The sequence below is a fragment of the Urocampus carinirostris genome, chromosome 13 (genome assembly GCF_059441175.1).
Source record: "Urocampus carinirostris isolate Australia breed hairy pipefish chromosome 13, RoL_Ucar_1.0, whole genome shotgun sequence".
Lineage (NCBI taxonomy): Eukaryota > Metazoa > Chordata > Actinopteri > Syngnathiformes > Syngnathidae > Urocampus > Urocampus carinirostris.
In genome coordinates, this window is record NC_142361.1 from 8,072,432 (window position 1) to 8,096,103 (window position 23,672).

Below are 23,672 nucleotides of genomic sequence, written 5' to 3' on the forward strand. Positions count from 1 at the left end.
TGAGATAGTATTGATCTGGATCAATGCTGACCTCCAAAGGAAGTTATCAATACTGCATACGACCTCAATATTAAAATGGCGGCACCAACTAGTCATCCGTTGACTTCGATGGATATTTGATGAAAATTACTAGGTAAGTACAAATATTATGTTTCTCTTTCATTTGTGTTTCATCTTCTTTTCCCATTTGATTAGTAACCAGAAACCACTTGTTTTTATACTATAATAGTTAGCTAGGCAGTCAGCTGGTTTATCTGCGTCTTTCAATCAATCAATTACAAAAAACCGCTATGCGAATTGTCCATGACGCTAGGTGTATATAATTACATAACTTACAAAATATGTATTTATAAAATCCAACATGTTAAAATTCGAAACTACTATTAAATAGGAATCCCTTTTATTAGTATACTAAGTAAACACCAACTACTTACAAATATTCAACAGTTGTTCCTCGATAGAGCAGACACTCAATATTTCAGGGAAAACCCATAACTTCAAGGTCCAATATTCTCGCTCCATATTGAAAAGCTATTGTGTTACCCGAAAAGCTTTCCATTTATAGTTCAATGATGACCTTAAGACGTCCCTTATATATCTCTTTTTAGTTAGTTCGATGTGCTAAACCGAGTATACGGTACTGGATAGCTGACCTGTTCAGATAGCAGAACTTTGACGTCTTTATTGTTTAATATCTCGTGCATCCATTCAATACGGTTAGTGTAAAGAATAGGCGAGCCGTTTCTGAAGCAACTTCTGAACGATCGTCCGCAACCTCTCTCTTTCGTAAGTATGGCAGCGTCTGTTTTTGTCTCAGGTTTTACTCATTACAGACGCTGCCTGACCTACGAACGAGTGAGGTTCCGGGAGATCGTTCATAAGTTGAATTTGTTTGTAAGTTGCTTCAGTACTATATTTTGTATGTTTAAGGTTCATATAAGTATGTTTAAGGCTTGTTAATGTAACCTGATTGTTAAGTACTAAAAAAGAAACATTTCATAAAATAATATGCTCTATAGAGTGCTTCGAGGTCCTAAGATTTACCCACAATGCATTGCTGGCGGCCGTTTTGGAAGTCCACAAAGCTTTTCACTTCATTGTTATTGTTCAGCGAACCAGTTAGATTCTACATTGTAATGCCGAATACGTGCGTTATTGTTGGCTGTTGTAGCCGAGGGGAAAAGGGTGGGAAGGGCTTCTTTAGACTTCCGAAGTGTGTTTACAATCAGGGGATTGAAGCTCAGGAGAAAAGTGAACGGCGAAGACGAATGTGGCTGGCAGCTATCAACCGGTCGAATTTGCCAAAGCTTGACTGTGTTCGTGTTTGTTCTGACCACTTTCTGACAGGTAAATTGAATTATTTATGATGTAGAAATACATTTTAAAAAGGTTATGGGACATGTGTACTTCATGTACATCAGTCGACACCATTCAAGTATGGCTAGGTTAAATACTGTGTGCACAGACACATCCCGAACCCAACCAGACACAAATCTGCCGTAGGCTTTCATACTTTTGTAATTTTGAAAATCCTTCAGTTCACAAAAGGTTGGGTGGAAAATAAGATAGTTAACAAGTTCAGTGTAAGTCACACACGGCAACAAATCGGGATCAGACTTCCAGTCCTTGTTTTTAATTTTGTAGGGATCCAATTTTCCAATAAAATGCAACTTCGCAGCGTACCGCTCGCGTGCTTGCTTGTCTAAACTCTCCACGTAGTTTTCCATAGTGTTGATGGACAAAATCCGTACACAAACGAAGCTAGTTGAGTAAATAAATAGACAAACTGAGTAAATATTTGCTCCTCTCGCTATCACCACTTGTAATCGACAGACTTCCAAGATGGCGGCACGAAGCCGTGTTACTATTTTTAGCACAAAGCGCGGAGCCCTCTATAAAGTGACGTTTAACTGGGAGATGCTCTTCAAGAGGTCCTCCTCCATGGTAAAAAGTGGCCAAAAAAAAAGCATTCCGACCATTTTGTCAACCGCATCAAGCTTTCTTATTTCCCTTTCATTTCAAAAGAAAATGCTCGCCTCTTCTTTACACTTTACATCAACCACATCGGATTGATGCACGAGATATTTAACAATAAAAACGTCAAAGTTCTTAGCGCGCTAGCGATACAGTACACGTTGTTATGATTACACACGAACTAGGAAGTAGAAGCCGAATTTCTTCTTCGGGGTGTATGCTGGGTGACCTCTCACAGCGCCAAGCGGCGGAATAAAACACTACAGTACTGTCCTCTACTCGGAAAAAGGTGCACTCAATACAAAATCTAACTTAAAGCAACGTCCGGATATTTTTCGACATCTTGAAAAAAATGTTCTTATCTGTATATTGTTGTTTGAGAGTAGGGAGGAGAAGGATGTGAAAAGAATCTTCTCAGAAAATGTAAAATAATCTGATCATTTTTTAACGGATTAACAAATGATTGTTTTAACAATGTAAGATATAATTTGTTCAAATGATTGATTGAAGAGGCAAAGTTATTCTGGGGACAGTTCTATTATAGGCTTTTGGCTTCAACCTGTCATCCCTTTTTTCTTTTCAGGTGATTCCTTCTATAACGTGATGTTTGTTGGAACATGACTTAAAAGAAAAAATAAATACAGTAAGAGCACAGGGTTGCATAAATAACATAGAAATACATTTTAAATTTAACTAATTTATTTTCATAGGAAACAAATTACCATTATGACATCTGGTTTCAGCACTTAAATGAATTAATTTTCAAATGGTTACTGTTCTGTTCTGTTCTGCCTCAGAAGTATCCCCTATTTTGCCAGTTTGACACAGAGTGACAGCATAGCGAATAAGCAGACTTATTTTCTTTAATTGTGGTTTATTCAGACTGCACTATAGCGCGCACTTTTACATTTATGGCCTATTTGGGAGTATAGGTGCGCCTTACAGTACGGAAAATACAGTGTCTGAATATATATATATATATATATATATATATATATCCCCCTCGGATGGGTCTGGCCTTGATGCGGCGAGGGGGCTTGCGTGATCCAGTGACCCTGGAGAGCGATACCGTCGGGAGTTTGCTCCTGGTAGGGTCACCCATGGCGGGCCGGTCTCCGGGGTAGGTTCCAGACAAACAAAGTCCCCAGCGTGTTGGTACGCTGTGAGGTGGCAGCCCCACCAACCGACTATCCTGCGGAGGGCTAACAACTCACCCAGGAGAAACCCCCTTTGTTATGAAACTGAACAGAGAAAGAAACCGGACTGACCAACACGGTAACGGACCACAGCCTGCCCCCCGACCAACGAGTACGGATCGACCTCCGTCATAAGACCCGTGTCGCCACCTGCAATGTCCAGACACTCCTTCGCCCCGGAGCTGCCACCCTGCTGTCCCGAGAGCTCTGTCGCTATAACATCACCCTGGCAGGTCTCTGTGAAGTACGATGGCAAGGCAATGGTGAAACAACAGCTGGCAACCATTGCTACATCTGGAGTGGCCCAGAGAGTCGGACCGGCCTTTACGGTGTGGCTCTTGCCATTCCAAAAGCCCTCCGCAGGTCCCCCTCAGCTGGACACCCATAAGCGACAGACTACTGTCTGCTCGCTTCCTCCACCATCACGGCAAGATGACAGTGATCGTCGCCTACGCCCCCACCGATGTCGCTGATGAGGATGCGAAGGACGCGTTCTTTGACCAACTCCACCAGGCTGTCGACCAAGCCCGACCACACGACGTCACCATCATCCTCACTGATGCCAACGTACTCTATCGAGCAATGATCGGTCCCCCGGCTCACCTTTTGGCACCACCTTCGTTGACAGCACAACAAACGACAATGGCAACCGCCTCCTCCTCCTCTGCCACCAAAACAACCTCTGTGTTGCTGACACCTGGTTTCCCCGGAAACGCATCCATCACTGGACGTGGTACAGCCCAGATGGCAGAACCAGGAAGGCATTGGACCACATCCTGATATCACGACGCTGGAAGTCGTTTGTAACCAACTGCCGGGTGTTCAGAGGAGCACAGCTTGGCAACACAGACCATCGTCTGCTGGTGGCCCAGCTCAAGCTAAAGCTCCGAGCCAACCAGCACAAGACTCTGCCTCGCCCCGACTCCTCCCGACTCAGCGACCCCAACATCGGCAGAGACTTCAGTTGCTCCATCCGCCGCACTCTCGATGCCCTGGCTCCTGACAAGCTGACAGACTGGGCGGCCTTCAAGGAAAGTGTCCTCCAGTCTGCTCACAATGTCCTCGGACGCCCGCGATCCTCCCCGAGAAAGCCTTGGATATCAGAGAGGACACTCAACATCATAGACCAGCGGCGTGAGGCCCGGCTCCGAGGCGACCTCACGGAGTATCGGAGACTGAACCGCCTGCGCAATGTGGCCATCGCTGAAGATAGGGAGAGGTTTTGGCACGCAGAAGCCCAACAGCTTGGGTCTGCGGCCAACAACAACAACATGAACCGCGTATTCAGTCTACTACGTCAAGCCCGTAGCGGCCCACACATGAAGACAGCCCTGGTAAAAGACTCAGACGGCAACCTCATCATGACAGAAGCCAACTGCCTCGCGCGCTGGAAGGAGCACTTTAGCCTCCTCTCGCAGCACAGCACCATCCCGGCTGATCCCACCCTCCTAGTGGCTGCAAACACGGCATCTCCTAGAGACGCCTGCTGCACAGACCCTGTAACACCCGAGGAAGTGAGAGCTGCTCTGAAGAAGCTGAACACCAAGAAAGCCCCTGGCATCTGTGCCATTACCGGTGAGATGCTCAAGGCCAGCGGTGATGGCATGGTGGAGTGGCTAACCTGCCTATTGAACCAGGTGTGGGAATTGGAGCAACTGCCCAACAACTGGACCAGAGGAGTCATCATGCCCTTCTGGAAATGCAAGGGTGACAGGCTTGTCTGTGGAAACCACAGCGGTATAACCTTACTCTCCATCCTGGGCAAGGTCTTTACCAGGATCTTGCTCAGCCGTGCCCTTCCAGCAATCAGAAGCTGCCGCCGTCACCAGCAGGCTGGCTTTATGCCCAACCGCTCCACAACGGACCACATCTCTGCCGTCCGTTTGCTGATAGAGAAGACCCGTGAATTCCGTAAAGATCGCCATCTGTATATCGGATTCATTGATCTGAAGGCCGCCTTTGACACCGTCTGCCACCCTTCACTGTGGAACATCCTCCAAGCTCTCGGAGCACCACCCAAGATCATAGCCCTGTTCAAGCTGCTCTACAGCAACGCAGAGAGCTGTGTCCGTATCAACGGCATTGACTCCGACTGGTTTACTATCTCCAGCGGCGTTCGTCAAGGCTGCGTGGCTGCTCCTGACCTTTTTAATTGCATCATCGATCATCTGATGTTCAGGGTTAGTGAGCGCATCCCCGGAGTGTCTTTCGGCAACTACCACCTGACTGACCTGGAGTATGCTGACGACACCATCATGCTCAGCACTTCCTACAGCCAGCTGAGAGACGCCCTGGGCATTTACAGCGAAGAGGCAGCGCGGCTTGGCCTCCAAGTGAGTTGGACGAAAACCAAATTCATGTATGTCGGTGATGGACCAGATCCACCTCCATCCAAATTGGTAGCGACATCGTAGAGCCTGTCAAGAGCTTTGTGTATCTGGGGTCCATGGTGACAGACAATGGGGACCCAAAACCAGAGATTCTCCGCAGAAGAGCCCTGGCAGCATCTGCTCTGCAGTCTCTCTGGAAACCACTCTGGCGGCACCAGACCATCGCACGCAAGACAAAGCTTCGCATTTACAACCTCGCCGTACTCTCTATCCTGCTTTATGGCTCAGAAACATGGCCCCTGAACGACACCCTGGCCACAAGAATCGACGGTTTTGATAGCAGGGCTCTCAGAACGATCGAGAACATCAGGTGGCCCCAGCAAGTCTCCAATAAAGAGCTCAGAGCCCGCACGTGCCAGCCCCGAGCATCTTCCTTGGTCGCACAACGCCGCACCCGCTGGTTTGGCCATGTCCTTCGTCTACCAACAGACCATCCGACACGAGCCATTCTCCAGTTTGACCCAAAGGCCGCAGGCTGGAGACGACCACGAGGGAAACCCCACACTCGATGGCTCGACGTCGTTGCGGGCGACCTCCAACAACACGGAGTTGCTGTAGAGGATGCAGAACAGCTACCACATAACCGCCAGCATTGGAAAAACCTGGTTCATCTGGTCGGCTCAACGCACAGGGACGGGACCCCCCAACCTTCGCTGGAGCAATAATCAATCAATCAATCATATATATATATATATATATATATATATATATATATATATATTCGGTAAAAAAGATGATGCAAAATTTACTTTTGCTCATAATATTTAGTACAAGTTTTGTCCACTGTTGAAAAACATCCAATTTTGCAAGAAAGAGCTAGCGCAGGGGTAGCGAACAAGTTTGACAAAAAGAGCCAACATTTTTAACTGTGAGAGTCAAAGAGCCACACCATGCACTGACCTGTCATGACAGACAGACAGACACACACAAACACACACAATTAAAAACATATTATTTCCCATAACACACTCCTCTCCTTACAATATAACAAGTATTGTTCTTGTGTTTATTTCAAGTAAAGTGTCCACCCTCAATATACACAAAAAAAAACGTAAACATGAAACAAGGCAAAGAGCCACAGTATATAGAAAATATGATGAGGCAAAGAGCCGCATGCGACTCTAGAGGCACGTGTTCGCCACCCCTGAGCTAGCGCATAATGCAGCATATGCATTTGTTGTGGCCACAGATACATTTTTTACGCTTATGCTGCTAACTAACTTCCGGCAGACCAACCTCAGGCAAATAGGACGGCCAAATTCTGACATATGTTTTACTTGTGTATTGTAACTAGTGGGTCCCTTTTCAGCCTGTGAGTTTTTTACCCAAAGCCGGCTCACTTAGCTATGGCGGAGGAATTTAAATGAATAGAACAGCAGCAAGCTCTTATGATACATTTTCATTGGGAAGAAATTCAGGTGTATGTTGATAAATTAACAAACAGCACTTTACTTTTTAAATTCAAAAAAAGATTATATACAGATTCTGAAATAAGTGAAAACATATTTAACTTCAGTATGTACAGTATCGACCATTTGAAATCAAAATTTCATTTGCCATCCCAACAGTTTGTTGGGCTTTACACTAAATTCTTATAACTCTTTTGAAGTAGCTTTACTACACACATTTAAGTTGGCTACCTAACACATTAAAATCTTCCAAGCAAAGCACTGGTCTCTGCAACTTTCTTGACATTGTGATTGTTATAGACTTAAAAATTTCCTTTTAAATTGTACGTCAGCACGAAGGCCTTCAAAGTTTGCCGAGGCAGTGAGCTTCTTGGCTAAGTTTTGTCACATTTTAAAGCAAAGAAGCTCAGCTCACATGCAACCCGAGTACAGGAAAGGCTCAACAGGAAATTATATGCCAGCCCAATCTGTAAGGAAGATACAATGTGAGAGGACCTATTTTTTTTTGTATTTTTTTTTTTAGTCCTCAGGCTTTCTTCTTCTTTTTTTTTTTTTTTTTTTCTTCCTACTTTTCTTCCCTTTTCTCATTTTCCTTTTATTTTTGGAGTCTTCCAGCCCTTTCGTTCTTTTTCATTCTATTATTGTTTCCTTTTGCCTTTATTTTTTTCCTTCTGTTTTTTAATTGTTGTTTATTTTCTTTCTCTTTTTTTAGCTTTATTTGCCCTCTAATATTGTGACGTAATACATTTTAATATATTGATAGAAGCAACAGAAATCACCTGAAGAGGCTTTTGGGAATCAAAACAGTTGTCTCTCTTGGTTTTGCTCACTAAAAAGAGACAAAATTCCCATCACTGTGAGCTTATTCTAGTGAGGGGAGCTAGCTACCCAGTAAAGGCATTCAACGTGTAGCAAATGACACATTAGCGGACAAAGATTCAGATTCAGATCTACTTTATTGTCATTCTAGTACACGTGTATACAGAACGAAATGTCGATACATCTGACCCGCACAGTTTCCTCGAATGTACAGATATAAGTAAAAGTTGTATTGTATTATGGCTACGTATAGTATTTTACCATAGTGCCGATAGTGCAAGAGGAGTAGCTAACCAGATGTGCAAAATGGGCATTCAGGTTAACAAGTCAGGTAAACAGTAACATTAACACTGTAACAATAACGCTGTAAGTACAATAGTGCAGAGAGCAAATGTGCAAGGAGTGGCAAGCTATAAAGAACTGCCAGTAGTGCAAAAAGTCAGATTAGCAGCCGTTTAGGTTTAGGTTAACTATATGTTAGATTGACCATTTAACAGTCTAATGGCCAGGGGGACTAGACTACTGCGGAATCTGGTGGTCCTGCACCGCACACTGCAGTACCTCTTCCCAGAGGCTAGCAGAGTGAACAGTCCATGATGGGGGTGAGAGGGGTCCCCGATAATGTTCTTAGCATGGGATAGGCAGCGCTTCTGGCCAATGTCCTGAATGGAGGGAAGTGTAGTCCCGATTATTTTCTCTGCTGTCCTCGTTACCCTCCTCACACTACCCCAGTCGGTAGCGCTGCAGCCTCCACACCACACAGAGATACAGCCGGTCAGGATACTCTCTATGGTGCCCCTGTAGAATGTGATGAGGGAGGGTGGGGGCAGGTGGGCTCTCCTCATCCTCCGCAGGAAGTACAGGCGCTGCTGTGCCCTCTTAACCAGTGATGCAGTGTTCACGGACCAGGTGAGTTTGTTTGTAATGTGCACCCCTAGGAACTTGATACTGCTGACAACCTCCACAGTCTTGTTGTTGATGCAAAGTGGGGCATGGTTGGGCTGGTTTTTCCTAAAGTCGACAATGATCTCTTTAGTTTTGTCAACATTCAGGACCAGGCTGTTGTCCCTGCACCAGGCCACCAACTGCTCCACCTCCTCTCTGTAGGCCAGGTCGTTGTCGTCCCTGATGAGGCCCACCACTGTTGTGTCGTCAGCATACTTCACGATGTGGTTTGTGGCGGACCTAGGGACGCAGTCGTGTGTCATCAAGGTGAACAGCAAGGGGCTCAGGACACAGCCTTGGGGGGAGCCCGTGCTGAGGTAGATGACATCTGAGATGTTCTGACCTATCCGCACTGATTGGGGTCTGTCACTGAGGAAGTCCAGCAGCCAGTTCCGCAGGGGGGTGTTGAAACCCAGGAGTCTCATTTTGTCTACCAGATGTTGTGGGATGATGGTGTTGAATGCTGAACTGAAGTCCAGGAACAGCATCCGCACATGGGTGTTCTTCTCCTCTAGGTGTGTCAGGCTCAGGTGAAGCGCAGAGGAGATGGCATCCCTGGTGGAGCGGTTTGTCCGGTAGGCAAACTGAAAGGGGTCGAATGAGGAGGGGAGACTGGAGGTGATGTGCTCTTTAACCAGTCTCTCAAAGCACTTCATTATGATAGGAGTCAGTGCAACGGGCCGGTAATCGTTGAATGATAAGATCTGGGGTTTCTTTGGCACAGGGATGATGTTGGCAATTTTGAAGCATGATGGTACTTTGGCTTGGTCTAGCGAGGTGTTGAAAATGTCTGTTAGTACACAAGCCAGCTGATCGGCGCACTCCCTAAGCACCCGCCCCGGAATGTTGTCCGGGCCTGGAGCCTTCCTTGTGTTGACCCCTCTCAGGGTCTTTCTCACGTCGGTTGAGTCCAGGTGGAGTGCTCTTTCGTCCTGATTTGGAACCGCTTTCGCTGCAGGGGTGCCGTTTTGTGCCTCGAACCTTCCAAAGAATTTGTTGAGGTCATTCAGAAAGTCCATGCTAGTGTCCTGCACTGGGGCGGTGGTTGGCTTGTATTTGGTAATGGCCTGAATGCCTTTCCACATATCCCTGGTGTTGGTTGTATTGAGGAAACGTTCCTGGATTTTTTGACTGTGCGTACGCTTTGCTAGTCTGATAGCACGGTTCAGGTTAGCCCTCGCTGATCTCAGCGCCTCCTTGTCACCAGATTTAAAGACAAGGTTCCGTACTTTTAGTTGTTTGCGTATCTCAGCAGTCATCCAGGGCTTCTGATTGGCACGGGTGCATATAGTTTTGGTATTGCTGACGTCTTCTGCGCATTTACTGATATAGGCTGACACAGAAATGGCGTACTCATCTATATTTATTTTGTTGTTGTAAGTGGCAGCCGATTTAAACATGTCCCAATCAGTGCAATCAAAGCAGTCCTGTAGTGCCTCCATTGCCCCCTCAGACCACACCCTCACCTGCTTCACTGTAGGTTTTTCTCTGGTCAGCAGGGGCTTGTATGCTGGAATTAGCATAACAGAAAGGTGATCTGATGAGCCAAGGTGGGGGCGGGGGGCTGCTTTATATGCACCTTTGATGTTTGTGTAGGCCAGGTCTAATGTGTTCCTACCTCTTGTAGCAAAATTTACATGCTGATGGAAATGCGGGAGAACTGTTTTCATATTGGCCTGGTTAAAGTCAATATGAAAACAGTTCTCCCGCATTTCCATGACGAGCAAAAAGTGAAAGATGAGTGAAATGAATAATAGTCCTTTTATCGCGTTTCTTTTTCTTGTCCCTGGCTTTTTCCTCTTCACCTAGCACCTCTCTGAAATTATTTTTCTCATCCAGCCAGCCCAAACTATACCTTGACATGTGCCGGCCCTTCGGGAAAATATCCTGTTCTTTCCGATTAGCCACTCTGGCATTGATTGTAACGATGCGTCATTTTGTTTTTTTAAATGAATTATTGAACACTGTTCAGCTTGTCAGCGTCAGTCCCACTGTTCAGGTGCTATCCGTCTTCCTGTGCAGAGTTTGCATGTTCTCCCCATGCACTCTGGAAGGTATGAGTGAGTGTGTGAATGGTCTCTGTCTCTGTGCCATGCAGCTGGCTGGTAATCAGCCAACTGCCCACTGCCTGGAGACAGCTAATATGGGCTTCAGCACCCCCCGGCCCTAGTGAGGATAAGCAGTACAGAAAATGGATGGATGGATGAATTATGGTAGGTTGCATTCATGCCATCTACAGGCCAAACCATATATGTTGTCACATATCTCAAAATGACGTTCGTGGATTATTTAATTTCAGCCGATTAAGGTTAAAGGAAAAAACAGAGTAACAATTACTATATGCATCATGTCATACATAACCAAAAGATTGATGGCAGGGAGTTGCAGCTCGCAATCTGAAAAGATGTGTGCGGTTGGTCGATGTGGAAGTTGATCATCCCATATACCGCGGCATAAGTGTAAATGACCTGCAGCCTCAAGTTTCTGTGGTCACGACACATGCCCGTACCCCAATTTGGGCTAGCTCTCACTTAAGTTAACAGCTTGGTGAAATACAGCCTCAATTGAGGCACGTGGCACTCAAGTGACTTTACTTAGTGTCACTGATACAGGGTGATTCAAACATTCCTTTATTACAGGCGTGCTAAGACCCCATATACTGTAATCTTAATATTACAGTTTCGTTGTAGTAAGAAAGGGAAATGTATAGTATGTTTATCAGTTCGCTCTTTCTCTCGATTAACTTCAAAATTTTGGGATTTTCTTTTTCAAATTTGCTGAATTTCAACATTATTATAAATATTATTTATATAATTAGTATGTAATATATTACGGTGGAGACCATCTGCAAAGTGAGTCTGGAATTTCTCTTGCTTCATGGCAGAGGGCAATAGTGAGGCCAAGGTTTCTGATTTGGCGCATACCTCAGCACCAAACTATAAAAATAGTGATATTATTAGCACACTAACAGCAGGTCAAGCCGTCTAGTATTTTTCTCCTTACATGGAGTTTTTTTTTTTTCATAATGGAGAATTACCGGTACTTTCTATCGATGTATTTGTGCAAAAGGAGCAGCGCATAGACTTCATTTGTAATTCAAGACAATGAAACGTTTTTTTGTATGCTACAGTTTATATTTAACCTGTCATCTCATTCATTTCCCCCATATTTCATATGTTATTTGATTATTTCAAATTCTGTGCGCCGTATAACAATTTCGGTTCAGGAATAACACACCCCTCAACCTATATTTTGCCTCTTTTTATTTTGTTTTGTGTTAGACCACTCTAGTCTTGCCCATTTCAGCTCTATTCCGGATTGTCTTGGTCACTGGTAGTAGACGTCAATGTCATTGTAGATTGCTAATATTGTCGCAGTATTCTACATAGTCTGTCATGCTGTGAGTAAATTGGTTTATTATCGCTTAATAAGAGTAATTGCAATCATTGATAAGGGAAGCATTCAGCTGAGGTTGACAGGTTTGCTTTCTTGCTCTGCCAATCAAATGACGAACAAGATGTAGGTTCATTTATTCATAAATCTGACTGTGCCTCACCAGATACTGATTGATAACAAATGCATTAAGTAGTTTTACAGCAGCCTTCCAGAGGAATTTGCTTCTGATCCAAATTGGGTGGACGCAAGCAGGGATATAGGATGACAACTTACCAGCTGCTGTAATCTCTCTACTTCATGCATTTGACACTAAAGTAATAAACGATTTTTACGCAATGTTATGTAATTTAATATTCAATGCCCTATATACTCGGAATAGTCTACATGTGTCTGGAACGATATGGGGGTTCAGGCTGGGTCTTTATGTTGGTTCACACGAAACAGTTTTTGGACTGAAAGTAGGAGGAGGTGTAGACAGCGAATCACAGCACAAGTTCTGCGCCCCACCTCCTGAACAGCCATTGGTGGACAGGGAAGCCTATTAAAAGAGGACATGGACTGATAACTTTGCTGGTATTTGTTAACTTCCCAGTAGTTTACAAGTTATTTTTCCTCGTAAGAAGTCATGTAAAAATTTATTATTTCCAGGATGTACTAACCATGCCATGTTTAAAGTAACGTTTACAGTCATACAAGTGTCATGTATAGGAACATTGTGTATTATGTAGTGCTGGGTTGGGGAAAATATGGCCTGCGAGCCACAAGCAGCCCTCAAGCTTTTTAATCCAGCCTACCAGAGGGAAATGGTAAAGATATGATAATAGAAATAAGAAGTTAAGAAGTACTACTAATGAAAATGTGTATTTTTGTATTTGTCTTTGTGCTTAGTAGCCCCCGTTTTAATTTGCACTACACAATACAGCAGCATCTAGCTGTCAAATATTACTTAGTGTCCCTCTAAAAAAGTAAACCCTGAATTTATGTATTTCATTTTGCAAAAGGCTTACAATAAACTGAAGATAAATCCAAACTTGTCATCCTATGATGACACTGTAGTCAAGTGGTTTTTTATGTGTATTACTGGAATAAATACATATTTGCTGGAATTTTTAACGTCATGGCTTGCTGCCAAGTTTTATTGTCATTTTTCTAGAAGAATAAATGTGCATTATTAGTGCATCAAATCGTCTTGTTACACTTGGAAATACCATATTTTTCAGACCATAAGGCGCGCATTTATGTTACATTTATATTATTTTGTTAAGCAATTTTTCACAAGTATGGCGCACCCGAAGAGGCAAAATAAATACAAACTACTATAAGAGTTAGAGTTGCATAAAACCAAAAAAAATCATTTTGGAGCCTATGAAAAAAAACAACTTTTTTTCAAACCCACCAATTTTTATCTTAATGTTAGACTAGAGTAATTGCAGTACTCATTTTTCTACTTATTCAAATTGATTAATATTGATAAAAATAATTGTTTGCAAAATTAGTTGTTAAATTCCAGCTCAATCATTTAATAGCTTGCTCAAAAACTATTTTTTTAACTAACAAATATGAATGTTATAGTAATAGTATAAAAAGTAGTATAACATAGTATAATAGTAGTATAAAAATTTGAGCAAATTTATGAAGTGCATTTCAAGTATTTGTGGTGCGCATGGATATTAAAATATATTTTAAAGGACTTTGTGTATTAGTGCCTTTTAGTGGTAAAAAAGACTTTTCATTAAATGAAAAACTATAGTTTCGAATGATAAGCAAAAATACATGAACTATCATATAAACATGCATTAAAAAAAATACTATGTAGATACATTTGTATTTATTTAAATAATATGGGGGTGACACGGCAGCTGAGTGGTTTGCGCGTCGCCGGCCATAGTTAAAGTCATGAGTTGAAATGCAGCTACCAGCTATGTTCCCTCTAATTTTTCATGTATCTGAGCAAACACACAAGCTCCCTGAGCAAACTGAGTACTACTGTGAGCAACATCAGATATGCATGCTTTATTTTTAAATAAGTAATTTGGTCCACTTAAAAAAATACAAAAATCTGAAAAATGGGATGTGTAAATGTTATACAGTAAGTATGTGAGAGTCCTGCTTTGGCCTGGCCGAGGGTCCTGTTCTGGAAGATATGAGACATATACACCTTTCAGACATAATATTTTGCTCACATTAAAACATTCACATTTTGCACAATGATTTGTGCAAGCAATACTACCAAGCATACTACAGAAAGACTACTATGGAAACATTACAAAAACACCACAGAAATAATACTACAAGAATACTACACAAATAATACAAAAAATATATATGACAGAAAAAATACTACAGAAATACTTCTATGGAAATACTACTGTGACACTACAGAAATACAACTACAATATTACGACCAAAATACAACAATTCCCCTGCGAAAATACTACTACGGAAATACTGCTAAAATACTGCAGTAATACTGCTATGGAAATATGAAAACTGAAATACAATGTTTTGCAGAGTAGACCTTTCTGACTTGAAAAAGAGAAAAATCCAATTTCACCGCTTTTTCTTTCATTTGCACATACTGTCAACCATTCCATCTTAAAAGATCTGCATTTCTTTTTTTACTGTGGCTTGGTGAGTGGATGTGTCGCTACCTGTTCGTTTCGCCATAAAGCGGGGTTTATATTAGCATCTATTAACCCGCTAGCTAACTTGCACAGCGCATATAGGCGGGGCCCAGACGCAAGCAACATCAATGCCATGATTGGCTTTGTACCGTAAGTGAACTGTATCGTATCATTGGCTAGACACCTGTCACTCACTGAGTGAGAAACAAAAAAAACCCAATATTATTGAGCGAATTAATTAGATTAGATTAAGTCTAATATTAGACATTAATTAATACGTTATGTTGATGTTGTTTATGCGCTGGATAGATTTTCTTGTGCGCTGAGAATGTGCGGGCAGTGCGTAATTGCGCCCGCGCGTAGCTTAAAGGGAGCATAGGCTACCAGCCTTCCTGTGCGGAGTTTGCATGTTCTCCCCGTGCTTGCGTGGGTTTGCTCCAGGCACTCTAGTTTCCTCCCACATGCTAGGTTTATTGGCCGTTTTTATTTTTCCAACATGAAAATCCTCAATCTAAATTATAATTCACATCAAAGTGATTGCAGGTTAGATGAGTGCTGATTATGTGTGCTGATGCTGAACTGTGTGTCCTTGACCCCTCGAAGGGGAAAAACAAACATGAATTTGACAGCCCCCGTATTAGTTTATCTCATTTCGTGCGTTCCAGTCAAATTCTCCTCAAACGACACAACAACCCCGACAACCTCAAATAAGTCTTACCCAACTGACACTGTCCGATTCATGCTGACAAATGTAGTTAATTTTATTATAATGTGTAAATATTGATAAATGTTTGTTAGTTTACTCAGATTTTGATGATCCTGTCTTTAGTTTAAAAAAAATATGTATACATGCAAACATTTGTTATGGTTGCAAATTCTTTCTCGTACCTTTTTTCAATAAAACTGTGGATATTTTAAATCAAATTTATACAATGTTTTAATACCAACATGTTTTTCAATTTGAATAACACATTGAAAAAAACCAAAATTATTTCCGTCGTAATTATAAATCGTAGTCAAGGAGGTAGAGCGCTTGTCTTGGGACCGAGCAGTTGCTTCTCTGAGTTAAATGTTGAATTTCTTGGGCAAGGACACCAAATACCTAATGCCTCTGATAGGCAAGTAGGCGCCTTGCATGACTGCCTCTAGCCATCGGTGTGTGAGTGTATGTATGAATGGACTTTGGGAGGTCTTCAGTGACTTGAAAAGCGTTATATAAATGCAGATCATTTACCATTCATAAAAAGGTCCCAAATTTAAAATAACTCTATTCCGGGGTAGGTAGACTTTTTGAGTTGTGGGCGGCATTGAGTTAAGATTTGGCAGAGCGGCCAGGCCTGAAAGGGAAAAAAACGATCGATTGATTGATTTGATTTGGATTTTTTATACGTCTTGATCCAATACATTGGCGATGCATGAGGAAGAAAGATATCCTTTTTTATAATATGTATTTATGAATAAGTACAGATTAAAAAATGTGCATGTACATGTTATGTTTCATTTTAGATTTGTTCAATAACGGACGATTTCTTCAAATTGGCTTTGAACCACTCAGAATAAACGCAAAGTAATATATTATGCAATGCCTTTTCCATTTTAAGAGCAACATTTAAAATACATGCATTAAAAGCACAAGACGAGTGCTTTCTTTTGAATGACAACTGATAAATATCTTGATAAATAAAAGAAAGACATAACAAATAATGCAATTAAAGAAAAATGCACTCGTAAAACACTATATTAAAGATGACATCATTTTAATGCAAACAATGAGGTACATCATGTTTTTGAATTTTTTTATAGAATAGAGGCCCACATGGCATAGTGCAGACCTGGGCACTCCGGTCCTGGAGGGCCAAACGTCCTGCCAGATTTTGAAGTTTGTTCTTCTTTAACTCAGGTGATACAAATTATAACCTCGTTAGCAAGCTAGCAAGTGCTCGTTAACGATACTGGTGATTGCAATCACCTGTATTGGATCAGAGAAACCTCAAAAATCATGCAGAACATACGGCCCTCCAGGACCGAAGTGCCCAGGTCTGGCATAGTGTGTACAGCCCTTTTCTATGGTCACTAATGTACTGGGAAATAAAAGATTCAAACTTAGTATAATTGTAATTACTCTCTTATTTAATTACCATAAGGTAATCGTTGCTCCCCTCAAATTGTGTATACATTGCTATTATAACCCTCCCCCCGACCCCACTTGTTTTTATCTTAAATCTTTAGTGCGAGAAATGTTCTGTCAATGTCGATTAAGGAAACCCACCATCAAATGACTACGAGTGTTATCGCGTCTGTAACCTTTGTTAGGAGTCGGTGCGAATGTTTGCCGCAGATTCGTTTAATGTTTAAAAATGTTGTTTGAGACAACACAAAGGTCGTCCGCCTATTATCGTTGCGCTTGCTGTCCTCGCGAGAGGCCCGTCAGCACAGATCCGTTTGTCAACCTTTACGTTGGACTTTTATCTTGAACAAGTCGCACTCATAAAGCCACCTGCACCTCGCCCACCTGTCTTATTTAATGCAAACTTGCAAAGGCTAAAACCCTAGCAGCAGCTATTTTTAAATCACACATGAGTATATTTTATTTTATTGTGATACAAAGTCTGACCTAATAGCTTCTTGGACCCATATTTGGTGTTGTTTTGTGAAAATGTAACAGGAACCATGTGATCACTCCCAACCAATTAGGAACCAAAGGTTATTATCATTGTGTAACTTTTTTGCTCTTTTCTTTTCAACCTAAATTGCATCATTGTAACAGTATGATCTAATGTAATTTTGTTTTTAATGTAAAGTAAAACGTTAATTGTGCCCATGTCGGACTGCACGTAGACAAACACAAACATAAAAGCATACATTCTATATAAATCTGAGTTGCTGTCCCGTTTTCTACCGAAAACCTTAGTTGTAACTCTTTGAGATTCCGTTGGGATGTAAAATGGATTACAAATTAGATGTGAGTTTTCTTATTATTGTTGTTATACAGGGTGATTCAAAAGTCCTAGGCACATTTTGACATTGAATATCTTAACTTAAGGATATGAAAACAGATCTGGTAAATTCAGAAAGCTTGTAATCTTAATTTTTAGCTTGAATGGTCAATGTGAGCACCATTGGTCATACGACACACATCAAGCCCTTTCATCCATCTTCGCTGCTTATCCTTACTAGGGTCACAGGGGTGCTGGAGCCCATCCAAGCCATCTCCGGCCAGTGGGCAGGAGACACCCTGAACTGGTCTCCAGCAAGTTCCAGGGCACACAAGAGACTGACAGTACACCCACTCATACAGACCTAGGGATGATTTCAACTGGCCAATTTACCTGGCATGCATGTTTTTGGAATGTGGGAGGTAACCGGAGGGTCTGGAGGAAACCCACACAAGCACAGTGAAAACGCGCAAACGCCGCACGGGAAGGCTGCAGTAGCTTGTATTGAACCTTGGACCTCCACTCTGTAGGGCTGTGCGCCAACCACCCACACACACGCATGCCAATAGTTACATTTTTGCCAAATGCGTCCCAGCGTTGCATTGTCAATGGTTGCAACAGCTTCTCTTATTCATGCTTTAAGATTATCCATGTCTCTTGGAATAGGCACATAGACCAATCCTTTCACAAATCCCCACAAAAAGAAATTGCATGGTGTGATATCTGGGTGGCCAGAACAAGGACCGTCCAATTCATCTGTCTGGCAGTGTTGTGTTAAGGAACTGTCTAACCCTGAGGCTCCGGTGTGGTGGCGCCCTATCTTGTTGGAAAATTAAGTCACCAGACTCTCAGTACCTCATATGCGAGGGCTGTGCTTGTTAACTTTGCCATTTACGGGGAGAGTCGCCTCATCGCTAAATCGTCATATCCGTCGTCTTCCATCTTCTGTTGCATTGCAATGCAAAAGTCGTCTTCTTAAGACACACAAAAGAGGACACTAAAGTTCACTACTGGTGCTTCTGATGGATTTATGGGGACTCTGCTGTAAAGCAGTTCGAACTTGTTCAATCACATCTTCTGAACTTAAGGGGCTTCACGTTTTTTTAGCTGGGCATAAGCACCCATCTGTTATGAATTTACCATGCTATCTCACAGCGGACTTCCTCTCTGGTGGCTGCTTTTCCAACTTTTCTGCAAAATGCACGTTGAACAACAGTCAACAGTCCATTATTCAGACAATGTACAGGTGCTCTTAATGATTTGTTGGGCAAGGGTATAAGCAATGTATTTCCTTTTGGAAATGTAGGACAGTTCATAGATAGCTCTTATCTTTAACCAGAACCAGATCAAGCTTGTTAGAAAAAGAAAAATAAGCTCATTCGTGGTCAGTCATTAACAAACAGGCAAGCAACACTTTAAATCCCTACCCTCCACCCCCCCATCGGGATCCAAGACAAATATGAGGGGGGTGGCGGCCGGTTACATTTTTAACAGGTTCTGCTCAGTGCCACTCAAGTCTTCACTGGTTTTATCTGGTTTGCGTGTTGCAAAGCTACAAGGTCACAAAGGATCTACCAGAGCAACCTACAGTATATCAAAAATAAAATGACACTCCTCATAGTTGTATGCACAAAAATATGGCCAATTCAAACTTCTTCCCCAGCTCTGAAATACATGGATTAACCTAAGACTCTAATTTAAAATGCAGTGCTTGTACGTGTGCTTAAAATCCTAGAAAGTCCTTGAATTTTGATGTTGTGTTAAGGTTTTTTACTTGAATTTTAAGTGTAATGCTTGAAAATGTTGCCATGTTTACCGGCAGTCCTACTCGATGGACTATTTATTCATTAAATCAAGAAAAATGAAACAAATTTTGCAGAAACACGTTCTCTGGTGGCTTCACTTTTCCACTGCATTTCTTCTAACCTCGTGACTAACTGCAGCGAGCATGAGTTTGTATGGAGTCATGTGAACCATCCCGCACAAGAAGATGGGTGAAGAGTCCAAGGAGCCGGAGGAATTGGAAAGTTGGCTTTGAAAGTGCCCATCACTGTGAGTGCTTGAATTGGGGCATGGAAAAGGTTTACGAACCCTGGAAATGTCTCGCTCTCAATCTAATGGCACTTTTCCTCTACACGGCTCTAGCCTTCCTTTCTTTGCCTTTTTTTTGTTTATCCATTATGAAAAAGTTCTAGGTCCCTGGCACGTCCATTATTGGTACCACCTTTTTTGCGTTTCCAAAACACAGTCCCGGGGACTAAATCGTCACATGGGTCGATGGCGACTACTAACGACCACTGACAACCACTGACAACTACTGATTTGTCAGAAAGGATCTTCCACGAGACCTGATCCAAAACAAATTGCGGCCATTGTGTGTCCGTGTATTACCTTTACAAAAAACTATTTTTTTCGAGTTGTAGCTACCTGTATCTCTGCCCGTGGTCAGTTTGCGAGGTGCAGTCGATGAACAAATCCAGCAGGAGGTCCTATTTAAAATAAAACATAAGAGTTTGATTTCTTATTAAAGGGTAACATTTGCTGTTGTAATGTGACAATATAGCGGGGTTCTTCTACCTTTTCGAGGCGAGGCCCACTTTTTCGTGATATCTCAAAGCACACCGTCTGTTAAATGTTTAAAAGTTCATTTCTGGCACCAGTTTATTTATATTATTTTTTTTAGAAAGTTTTAAATTATTATGTCACTGAAATCAAATTGTAAAAAGTTGTTCTTCATTTTATTTTGGTTCACAATTTTACTGTATGTTTGGATTTGACTACATTTTTAACCCGGTTCTCATGGTTCACAACATATTCACCTTGTTTTTCCAGAAAAATAAAAGCAAGAAGAAATTTAAAATGCGATAAAAATTAAATGCAAGTGGAACAAACTTTTTTTTTAACAATATTTTTACTTTTTTTTCAATGGCATGCTTTTTGGCAAAGTTCAAATTGGGGAATCCGCTGCAGCTACCAGTGATCAAGATTACCTAAATTAGTGCCAACATTGGTCTAATAAAAAAGTTTTTTTTAAATGTATTCTAAAAAAAAAAATCAGTAATCATTCCAGGCTTCAACACCACACAATCAAAAAGAGACATTCACCTTTGCAACCTTACCTTAAAAGAATGCACCTGCAGACCCAACCTGTCATGGTTGCCATGGCGCCCAATTGGCCGTGCCTGTGTGTGTCACGGTTGCCGTGGTACCCAATTGGCCCCGCCAGTGTGTGTCACAGTTGCCATGGTGCCCCATTAGCCCCGCCCGTGTGGTGCTGCGGCTCGTTGAGAGATTGACTTTCTGTGTATATAAAGCTCAGCGCTCTCTTGCTTCAGTGTCAGCCCGTCAAACAAACCTCTGCCCCACAAGACGTGGGTTCTGACTCGGCCCTGTTTTCCTGTGATATCTCCAGTCCGGTATTGCTACCGTTTATTTTTGTACTGTTTAATTTCGGGTTCCAGTTTTGTTTCCGTCTGTTTTTGTCCTGTTTATTATTTTCTCCAGTTTTCGTTTCAGTCTAGTTTCTCCTGTTATTTATCGATATCCTGATTTGTTGTCAATCCTGTCTGTCCCTTCCTGTCCGGTATCGACTCCATCTGTCCGATATCAACTCGGGCTATTGGAATTGGTCTCGTCGGTCTCTGGATTCCGGTCTTTCCACACCAGACCGGCTACCTAACATGCATGACTCCCCATTTCCCATCAAATAAAGGCTTGTGTGAGAACGTCACGCGATTGGGTCCTGTATCTGTTCGGGTTCTGACACAACCAAAGAATTTTCCGTGCACACATCTATTTTTGCAATTTTAACCTTGTGTGAAGATGACGTGAATCTTTTTACATATAAGTGCCTTACTTTGTTGTTGTCAAACTGTTTTTTTTAAGGTTCTGATAATCGAAATGCTAAAGCCCCCGACATACGAAACAATGACAAAAATTACAAATTACAAAACCAAATGTTTATTTATATGGGCATAATTTGTTAATGGCATTGAGGGCCATCCAAGACTGCATCAGGATCGTCAGGTAGGTAGGTGCACTTCAGTATCAGAATCACCTTTATTATCATTGGATTGCTGCAACAAAATTACTGTTGTCCTCCAGTTGGAAAATATACAGAATAAAAAATAATACATAGAAAAATATTAAATGTTCACCTCTAATAAGAATTCACATCTGAAGAAAAACAACAACAGGGATGATGCACTTCAAACTAACAAGTCAACATGACAACTCAAATACCCTATATTTGCACAAAGTTACGGAAATGAAGTGTACATAAAGTAAACTGTACAACGTAAAAACATGTAACATTACGAAAATAAAGCAAAAATACTTCTGCAAATGACGTGGATGGATTGTGTTATGAGTGCACTGCAGGAAAGAGGTCTAAATATAATGGAAGCTAGAGCTCTTGTTGGTGATAGAAAGGAGTAGAGAGGTGTTGTGAAAGGATAGTGGGATTGTGGACGCGTTCTTAAGGATGGGCTGGGCACCCGTATGATGCGGCAGGGGTAAACCAGTGAGAGCTGTCGGGCCCTGCTGTTGAACAAAAAAGTGTGTTGTGTCACCCTGACCCGAGTGACATGGCCACTTTCTGGTGTCCCGTTTCATCTGGAGGGACGAAAGCATGACCAACTTGGGTGCCGAGGTGCCTAACTTGTTTGGGTGTTTGGGCAATTGGGTCGGCCATGTTCCAAAAAATTTTGTGTGTTTTTTTTTTTTTTCCTGTTTTTGTTTTTTTCGTTATTTATTTCCTTTTTATTTTCTTTGTTATTGTATGTGTGTGTCTTGCTGTCGGTCACCCCTCTTGAGGGATATGACCAAGGTAGATAGATAGATAGACTTCTGCAAATAAAATAATTTTACTGCCCAAACTTTCTTAAAACCTAAATGCTACATTTATAGAACCAGTAGTTAAAAACACCTAAAAAATTATCTTGCCTAGGAAAATGATTTTATATAGTTAATACAACATCTTAAACATGCATTCATAACCACATATTCCTATTGTTATTTGATTATATCGCACCAGAGACAAATCGGTAATTAAAATACACCACTACAAAAATTGTCCACCATACAGCCCACCACTCCCCCGCCTAGTTTATATGTTTTTTTTCATCCTTTTGAAGTCTGTATGCCGCAAAATATTTATGGTCACAAGTTTGGATGGAAAATAAGCAAATTTGATGTAGTTTAGGACGCAAATTTGACCATAAGAAGAAGTATGTCGCCCATGCATGGTAATGACGTCATGCCACAGTAACATGGGGTACGACGGTAATTGGAAAAAGGAGACTCAGAATAGTAATTAGTAACCAGGGCAAGGCGAGGAGAGCGGAACCATGTAGTGAAAAAAAGGGGCTTAAGTGTTTATATTCAAGCACAGTGTTATTGTTTGAAAAATGCACGAATAGTTTGCATTGATATCAATTGAAACGGTGAAAGCATTGTTCCTTATATTTCTTTGTGTGCATCTGTTTGTTTTTCTCAGGACAAAGATGATGATTATGGAGAGGAAATGTCCAGGGAAACAAAGCCTAAGGCTCTGCAGGGATGATAGAAAGCGTCGGGGAAAAAACAGGTGAACATCTCCTTTAAACTCAATTATTGCCTACATGTAATATAATGGATGCTGCGCCCTTCAGACACAAATCACTTTTTAATTTCTCCCTTTTTTAAATTTTGTTGTTGCCTTTTGTACTTTTAACTTTAAGTGTTAATAATGCAGCTGATTGCAAGAAATTAAGTTTTACGATACTGCTAAATATCAAATATAAACAAAATAAACATAAAAAAATGCCCTTCATATTTTAGATAACAATCATTATGCATTAAATATGCAATCAAATACATTATGGTCAATATAAAGACTTTTACCTTTAAGAACTATAATAACAGTTAAATAATGGTTAAAGCAATGGAAGCTTATTGGAACAAGTGAATATTATCAAGGCCTGTTAATGCTAGCAAACAGCCA

General features: G+C 41.7%; 1 long non-coding RNA gene across 1 annotated transcript; it reads left to right on the plus strand.

Moving 5' to 3' along the window:
- Positions 1-64: 64 nt before the first annotated feature.
- Positions 65-23,276, plus strand: LOC148353648 (uncharacterized). Its single transcript, XR_015852439.1, has 3 exons — positions 65-133; positions 19,569-19,741; positions 23,187-23,276. It is a non-coding gene; the product is annotated as an uncharacterized LOC148353648 (long non-coding RNA).
- The last annotated feature ends 396 nt before the right edge of the window (positions 23,277-23,672 follow it).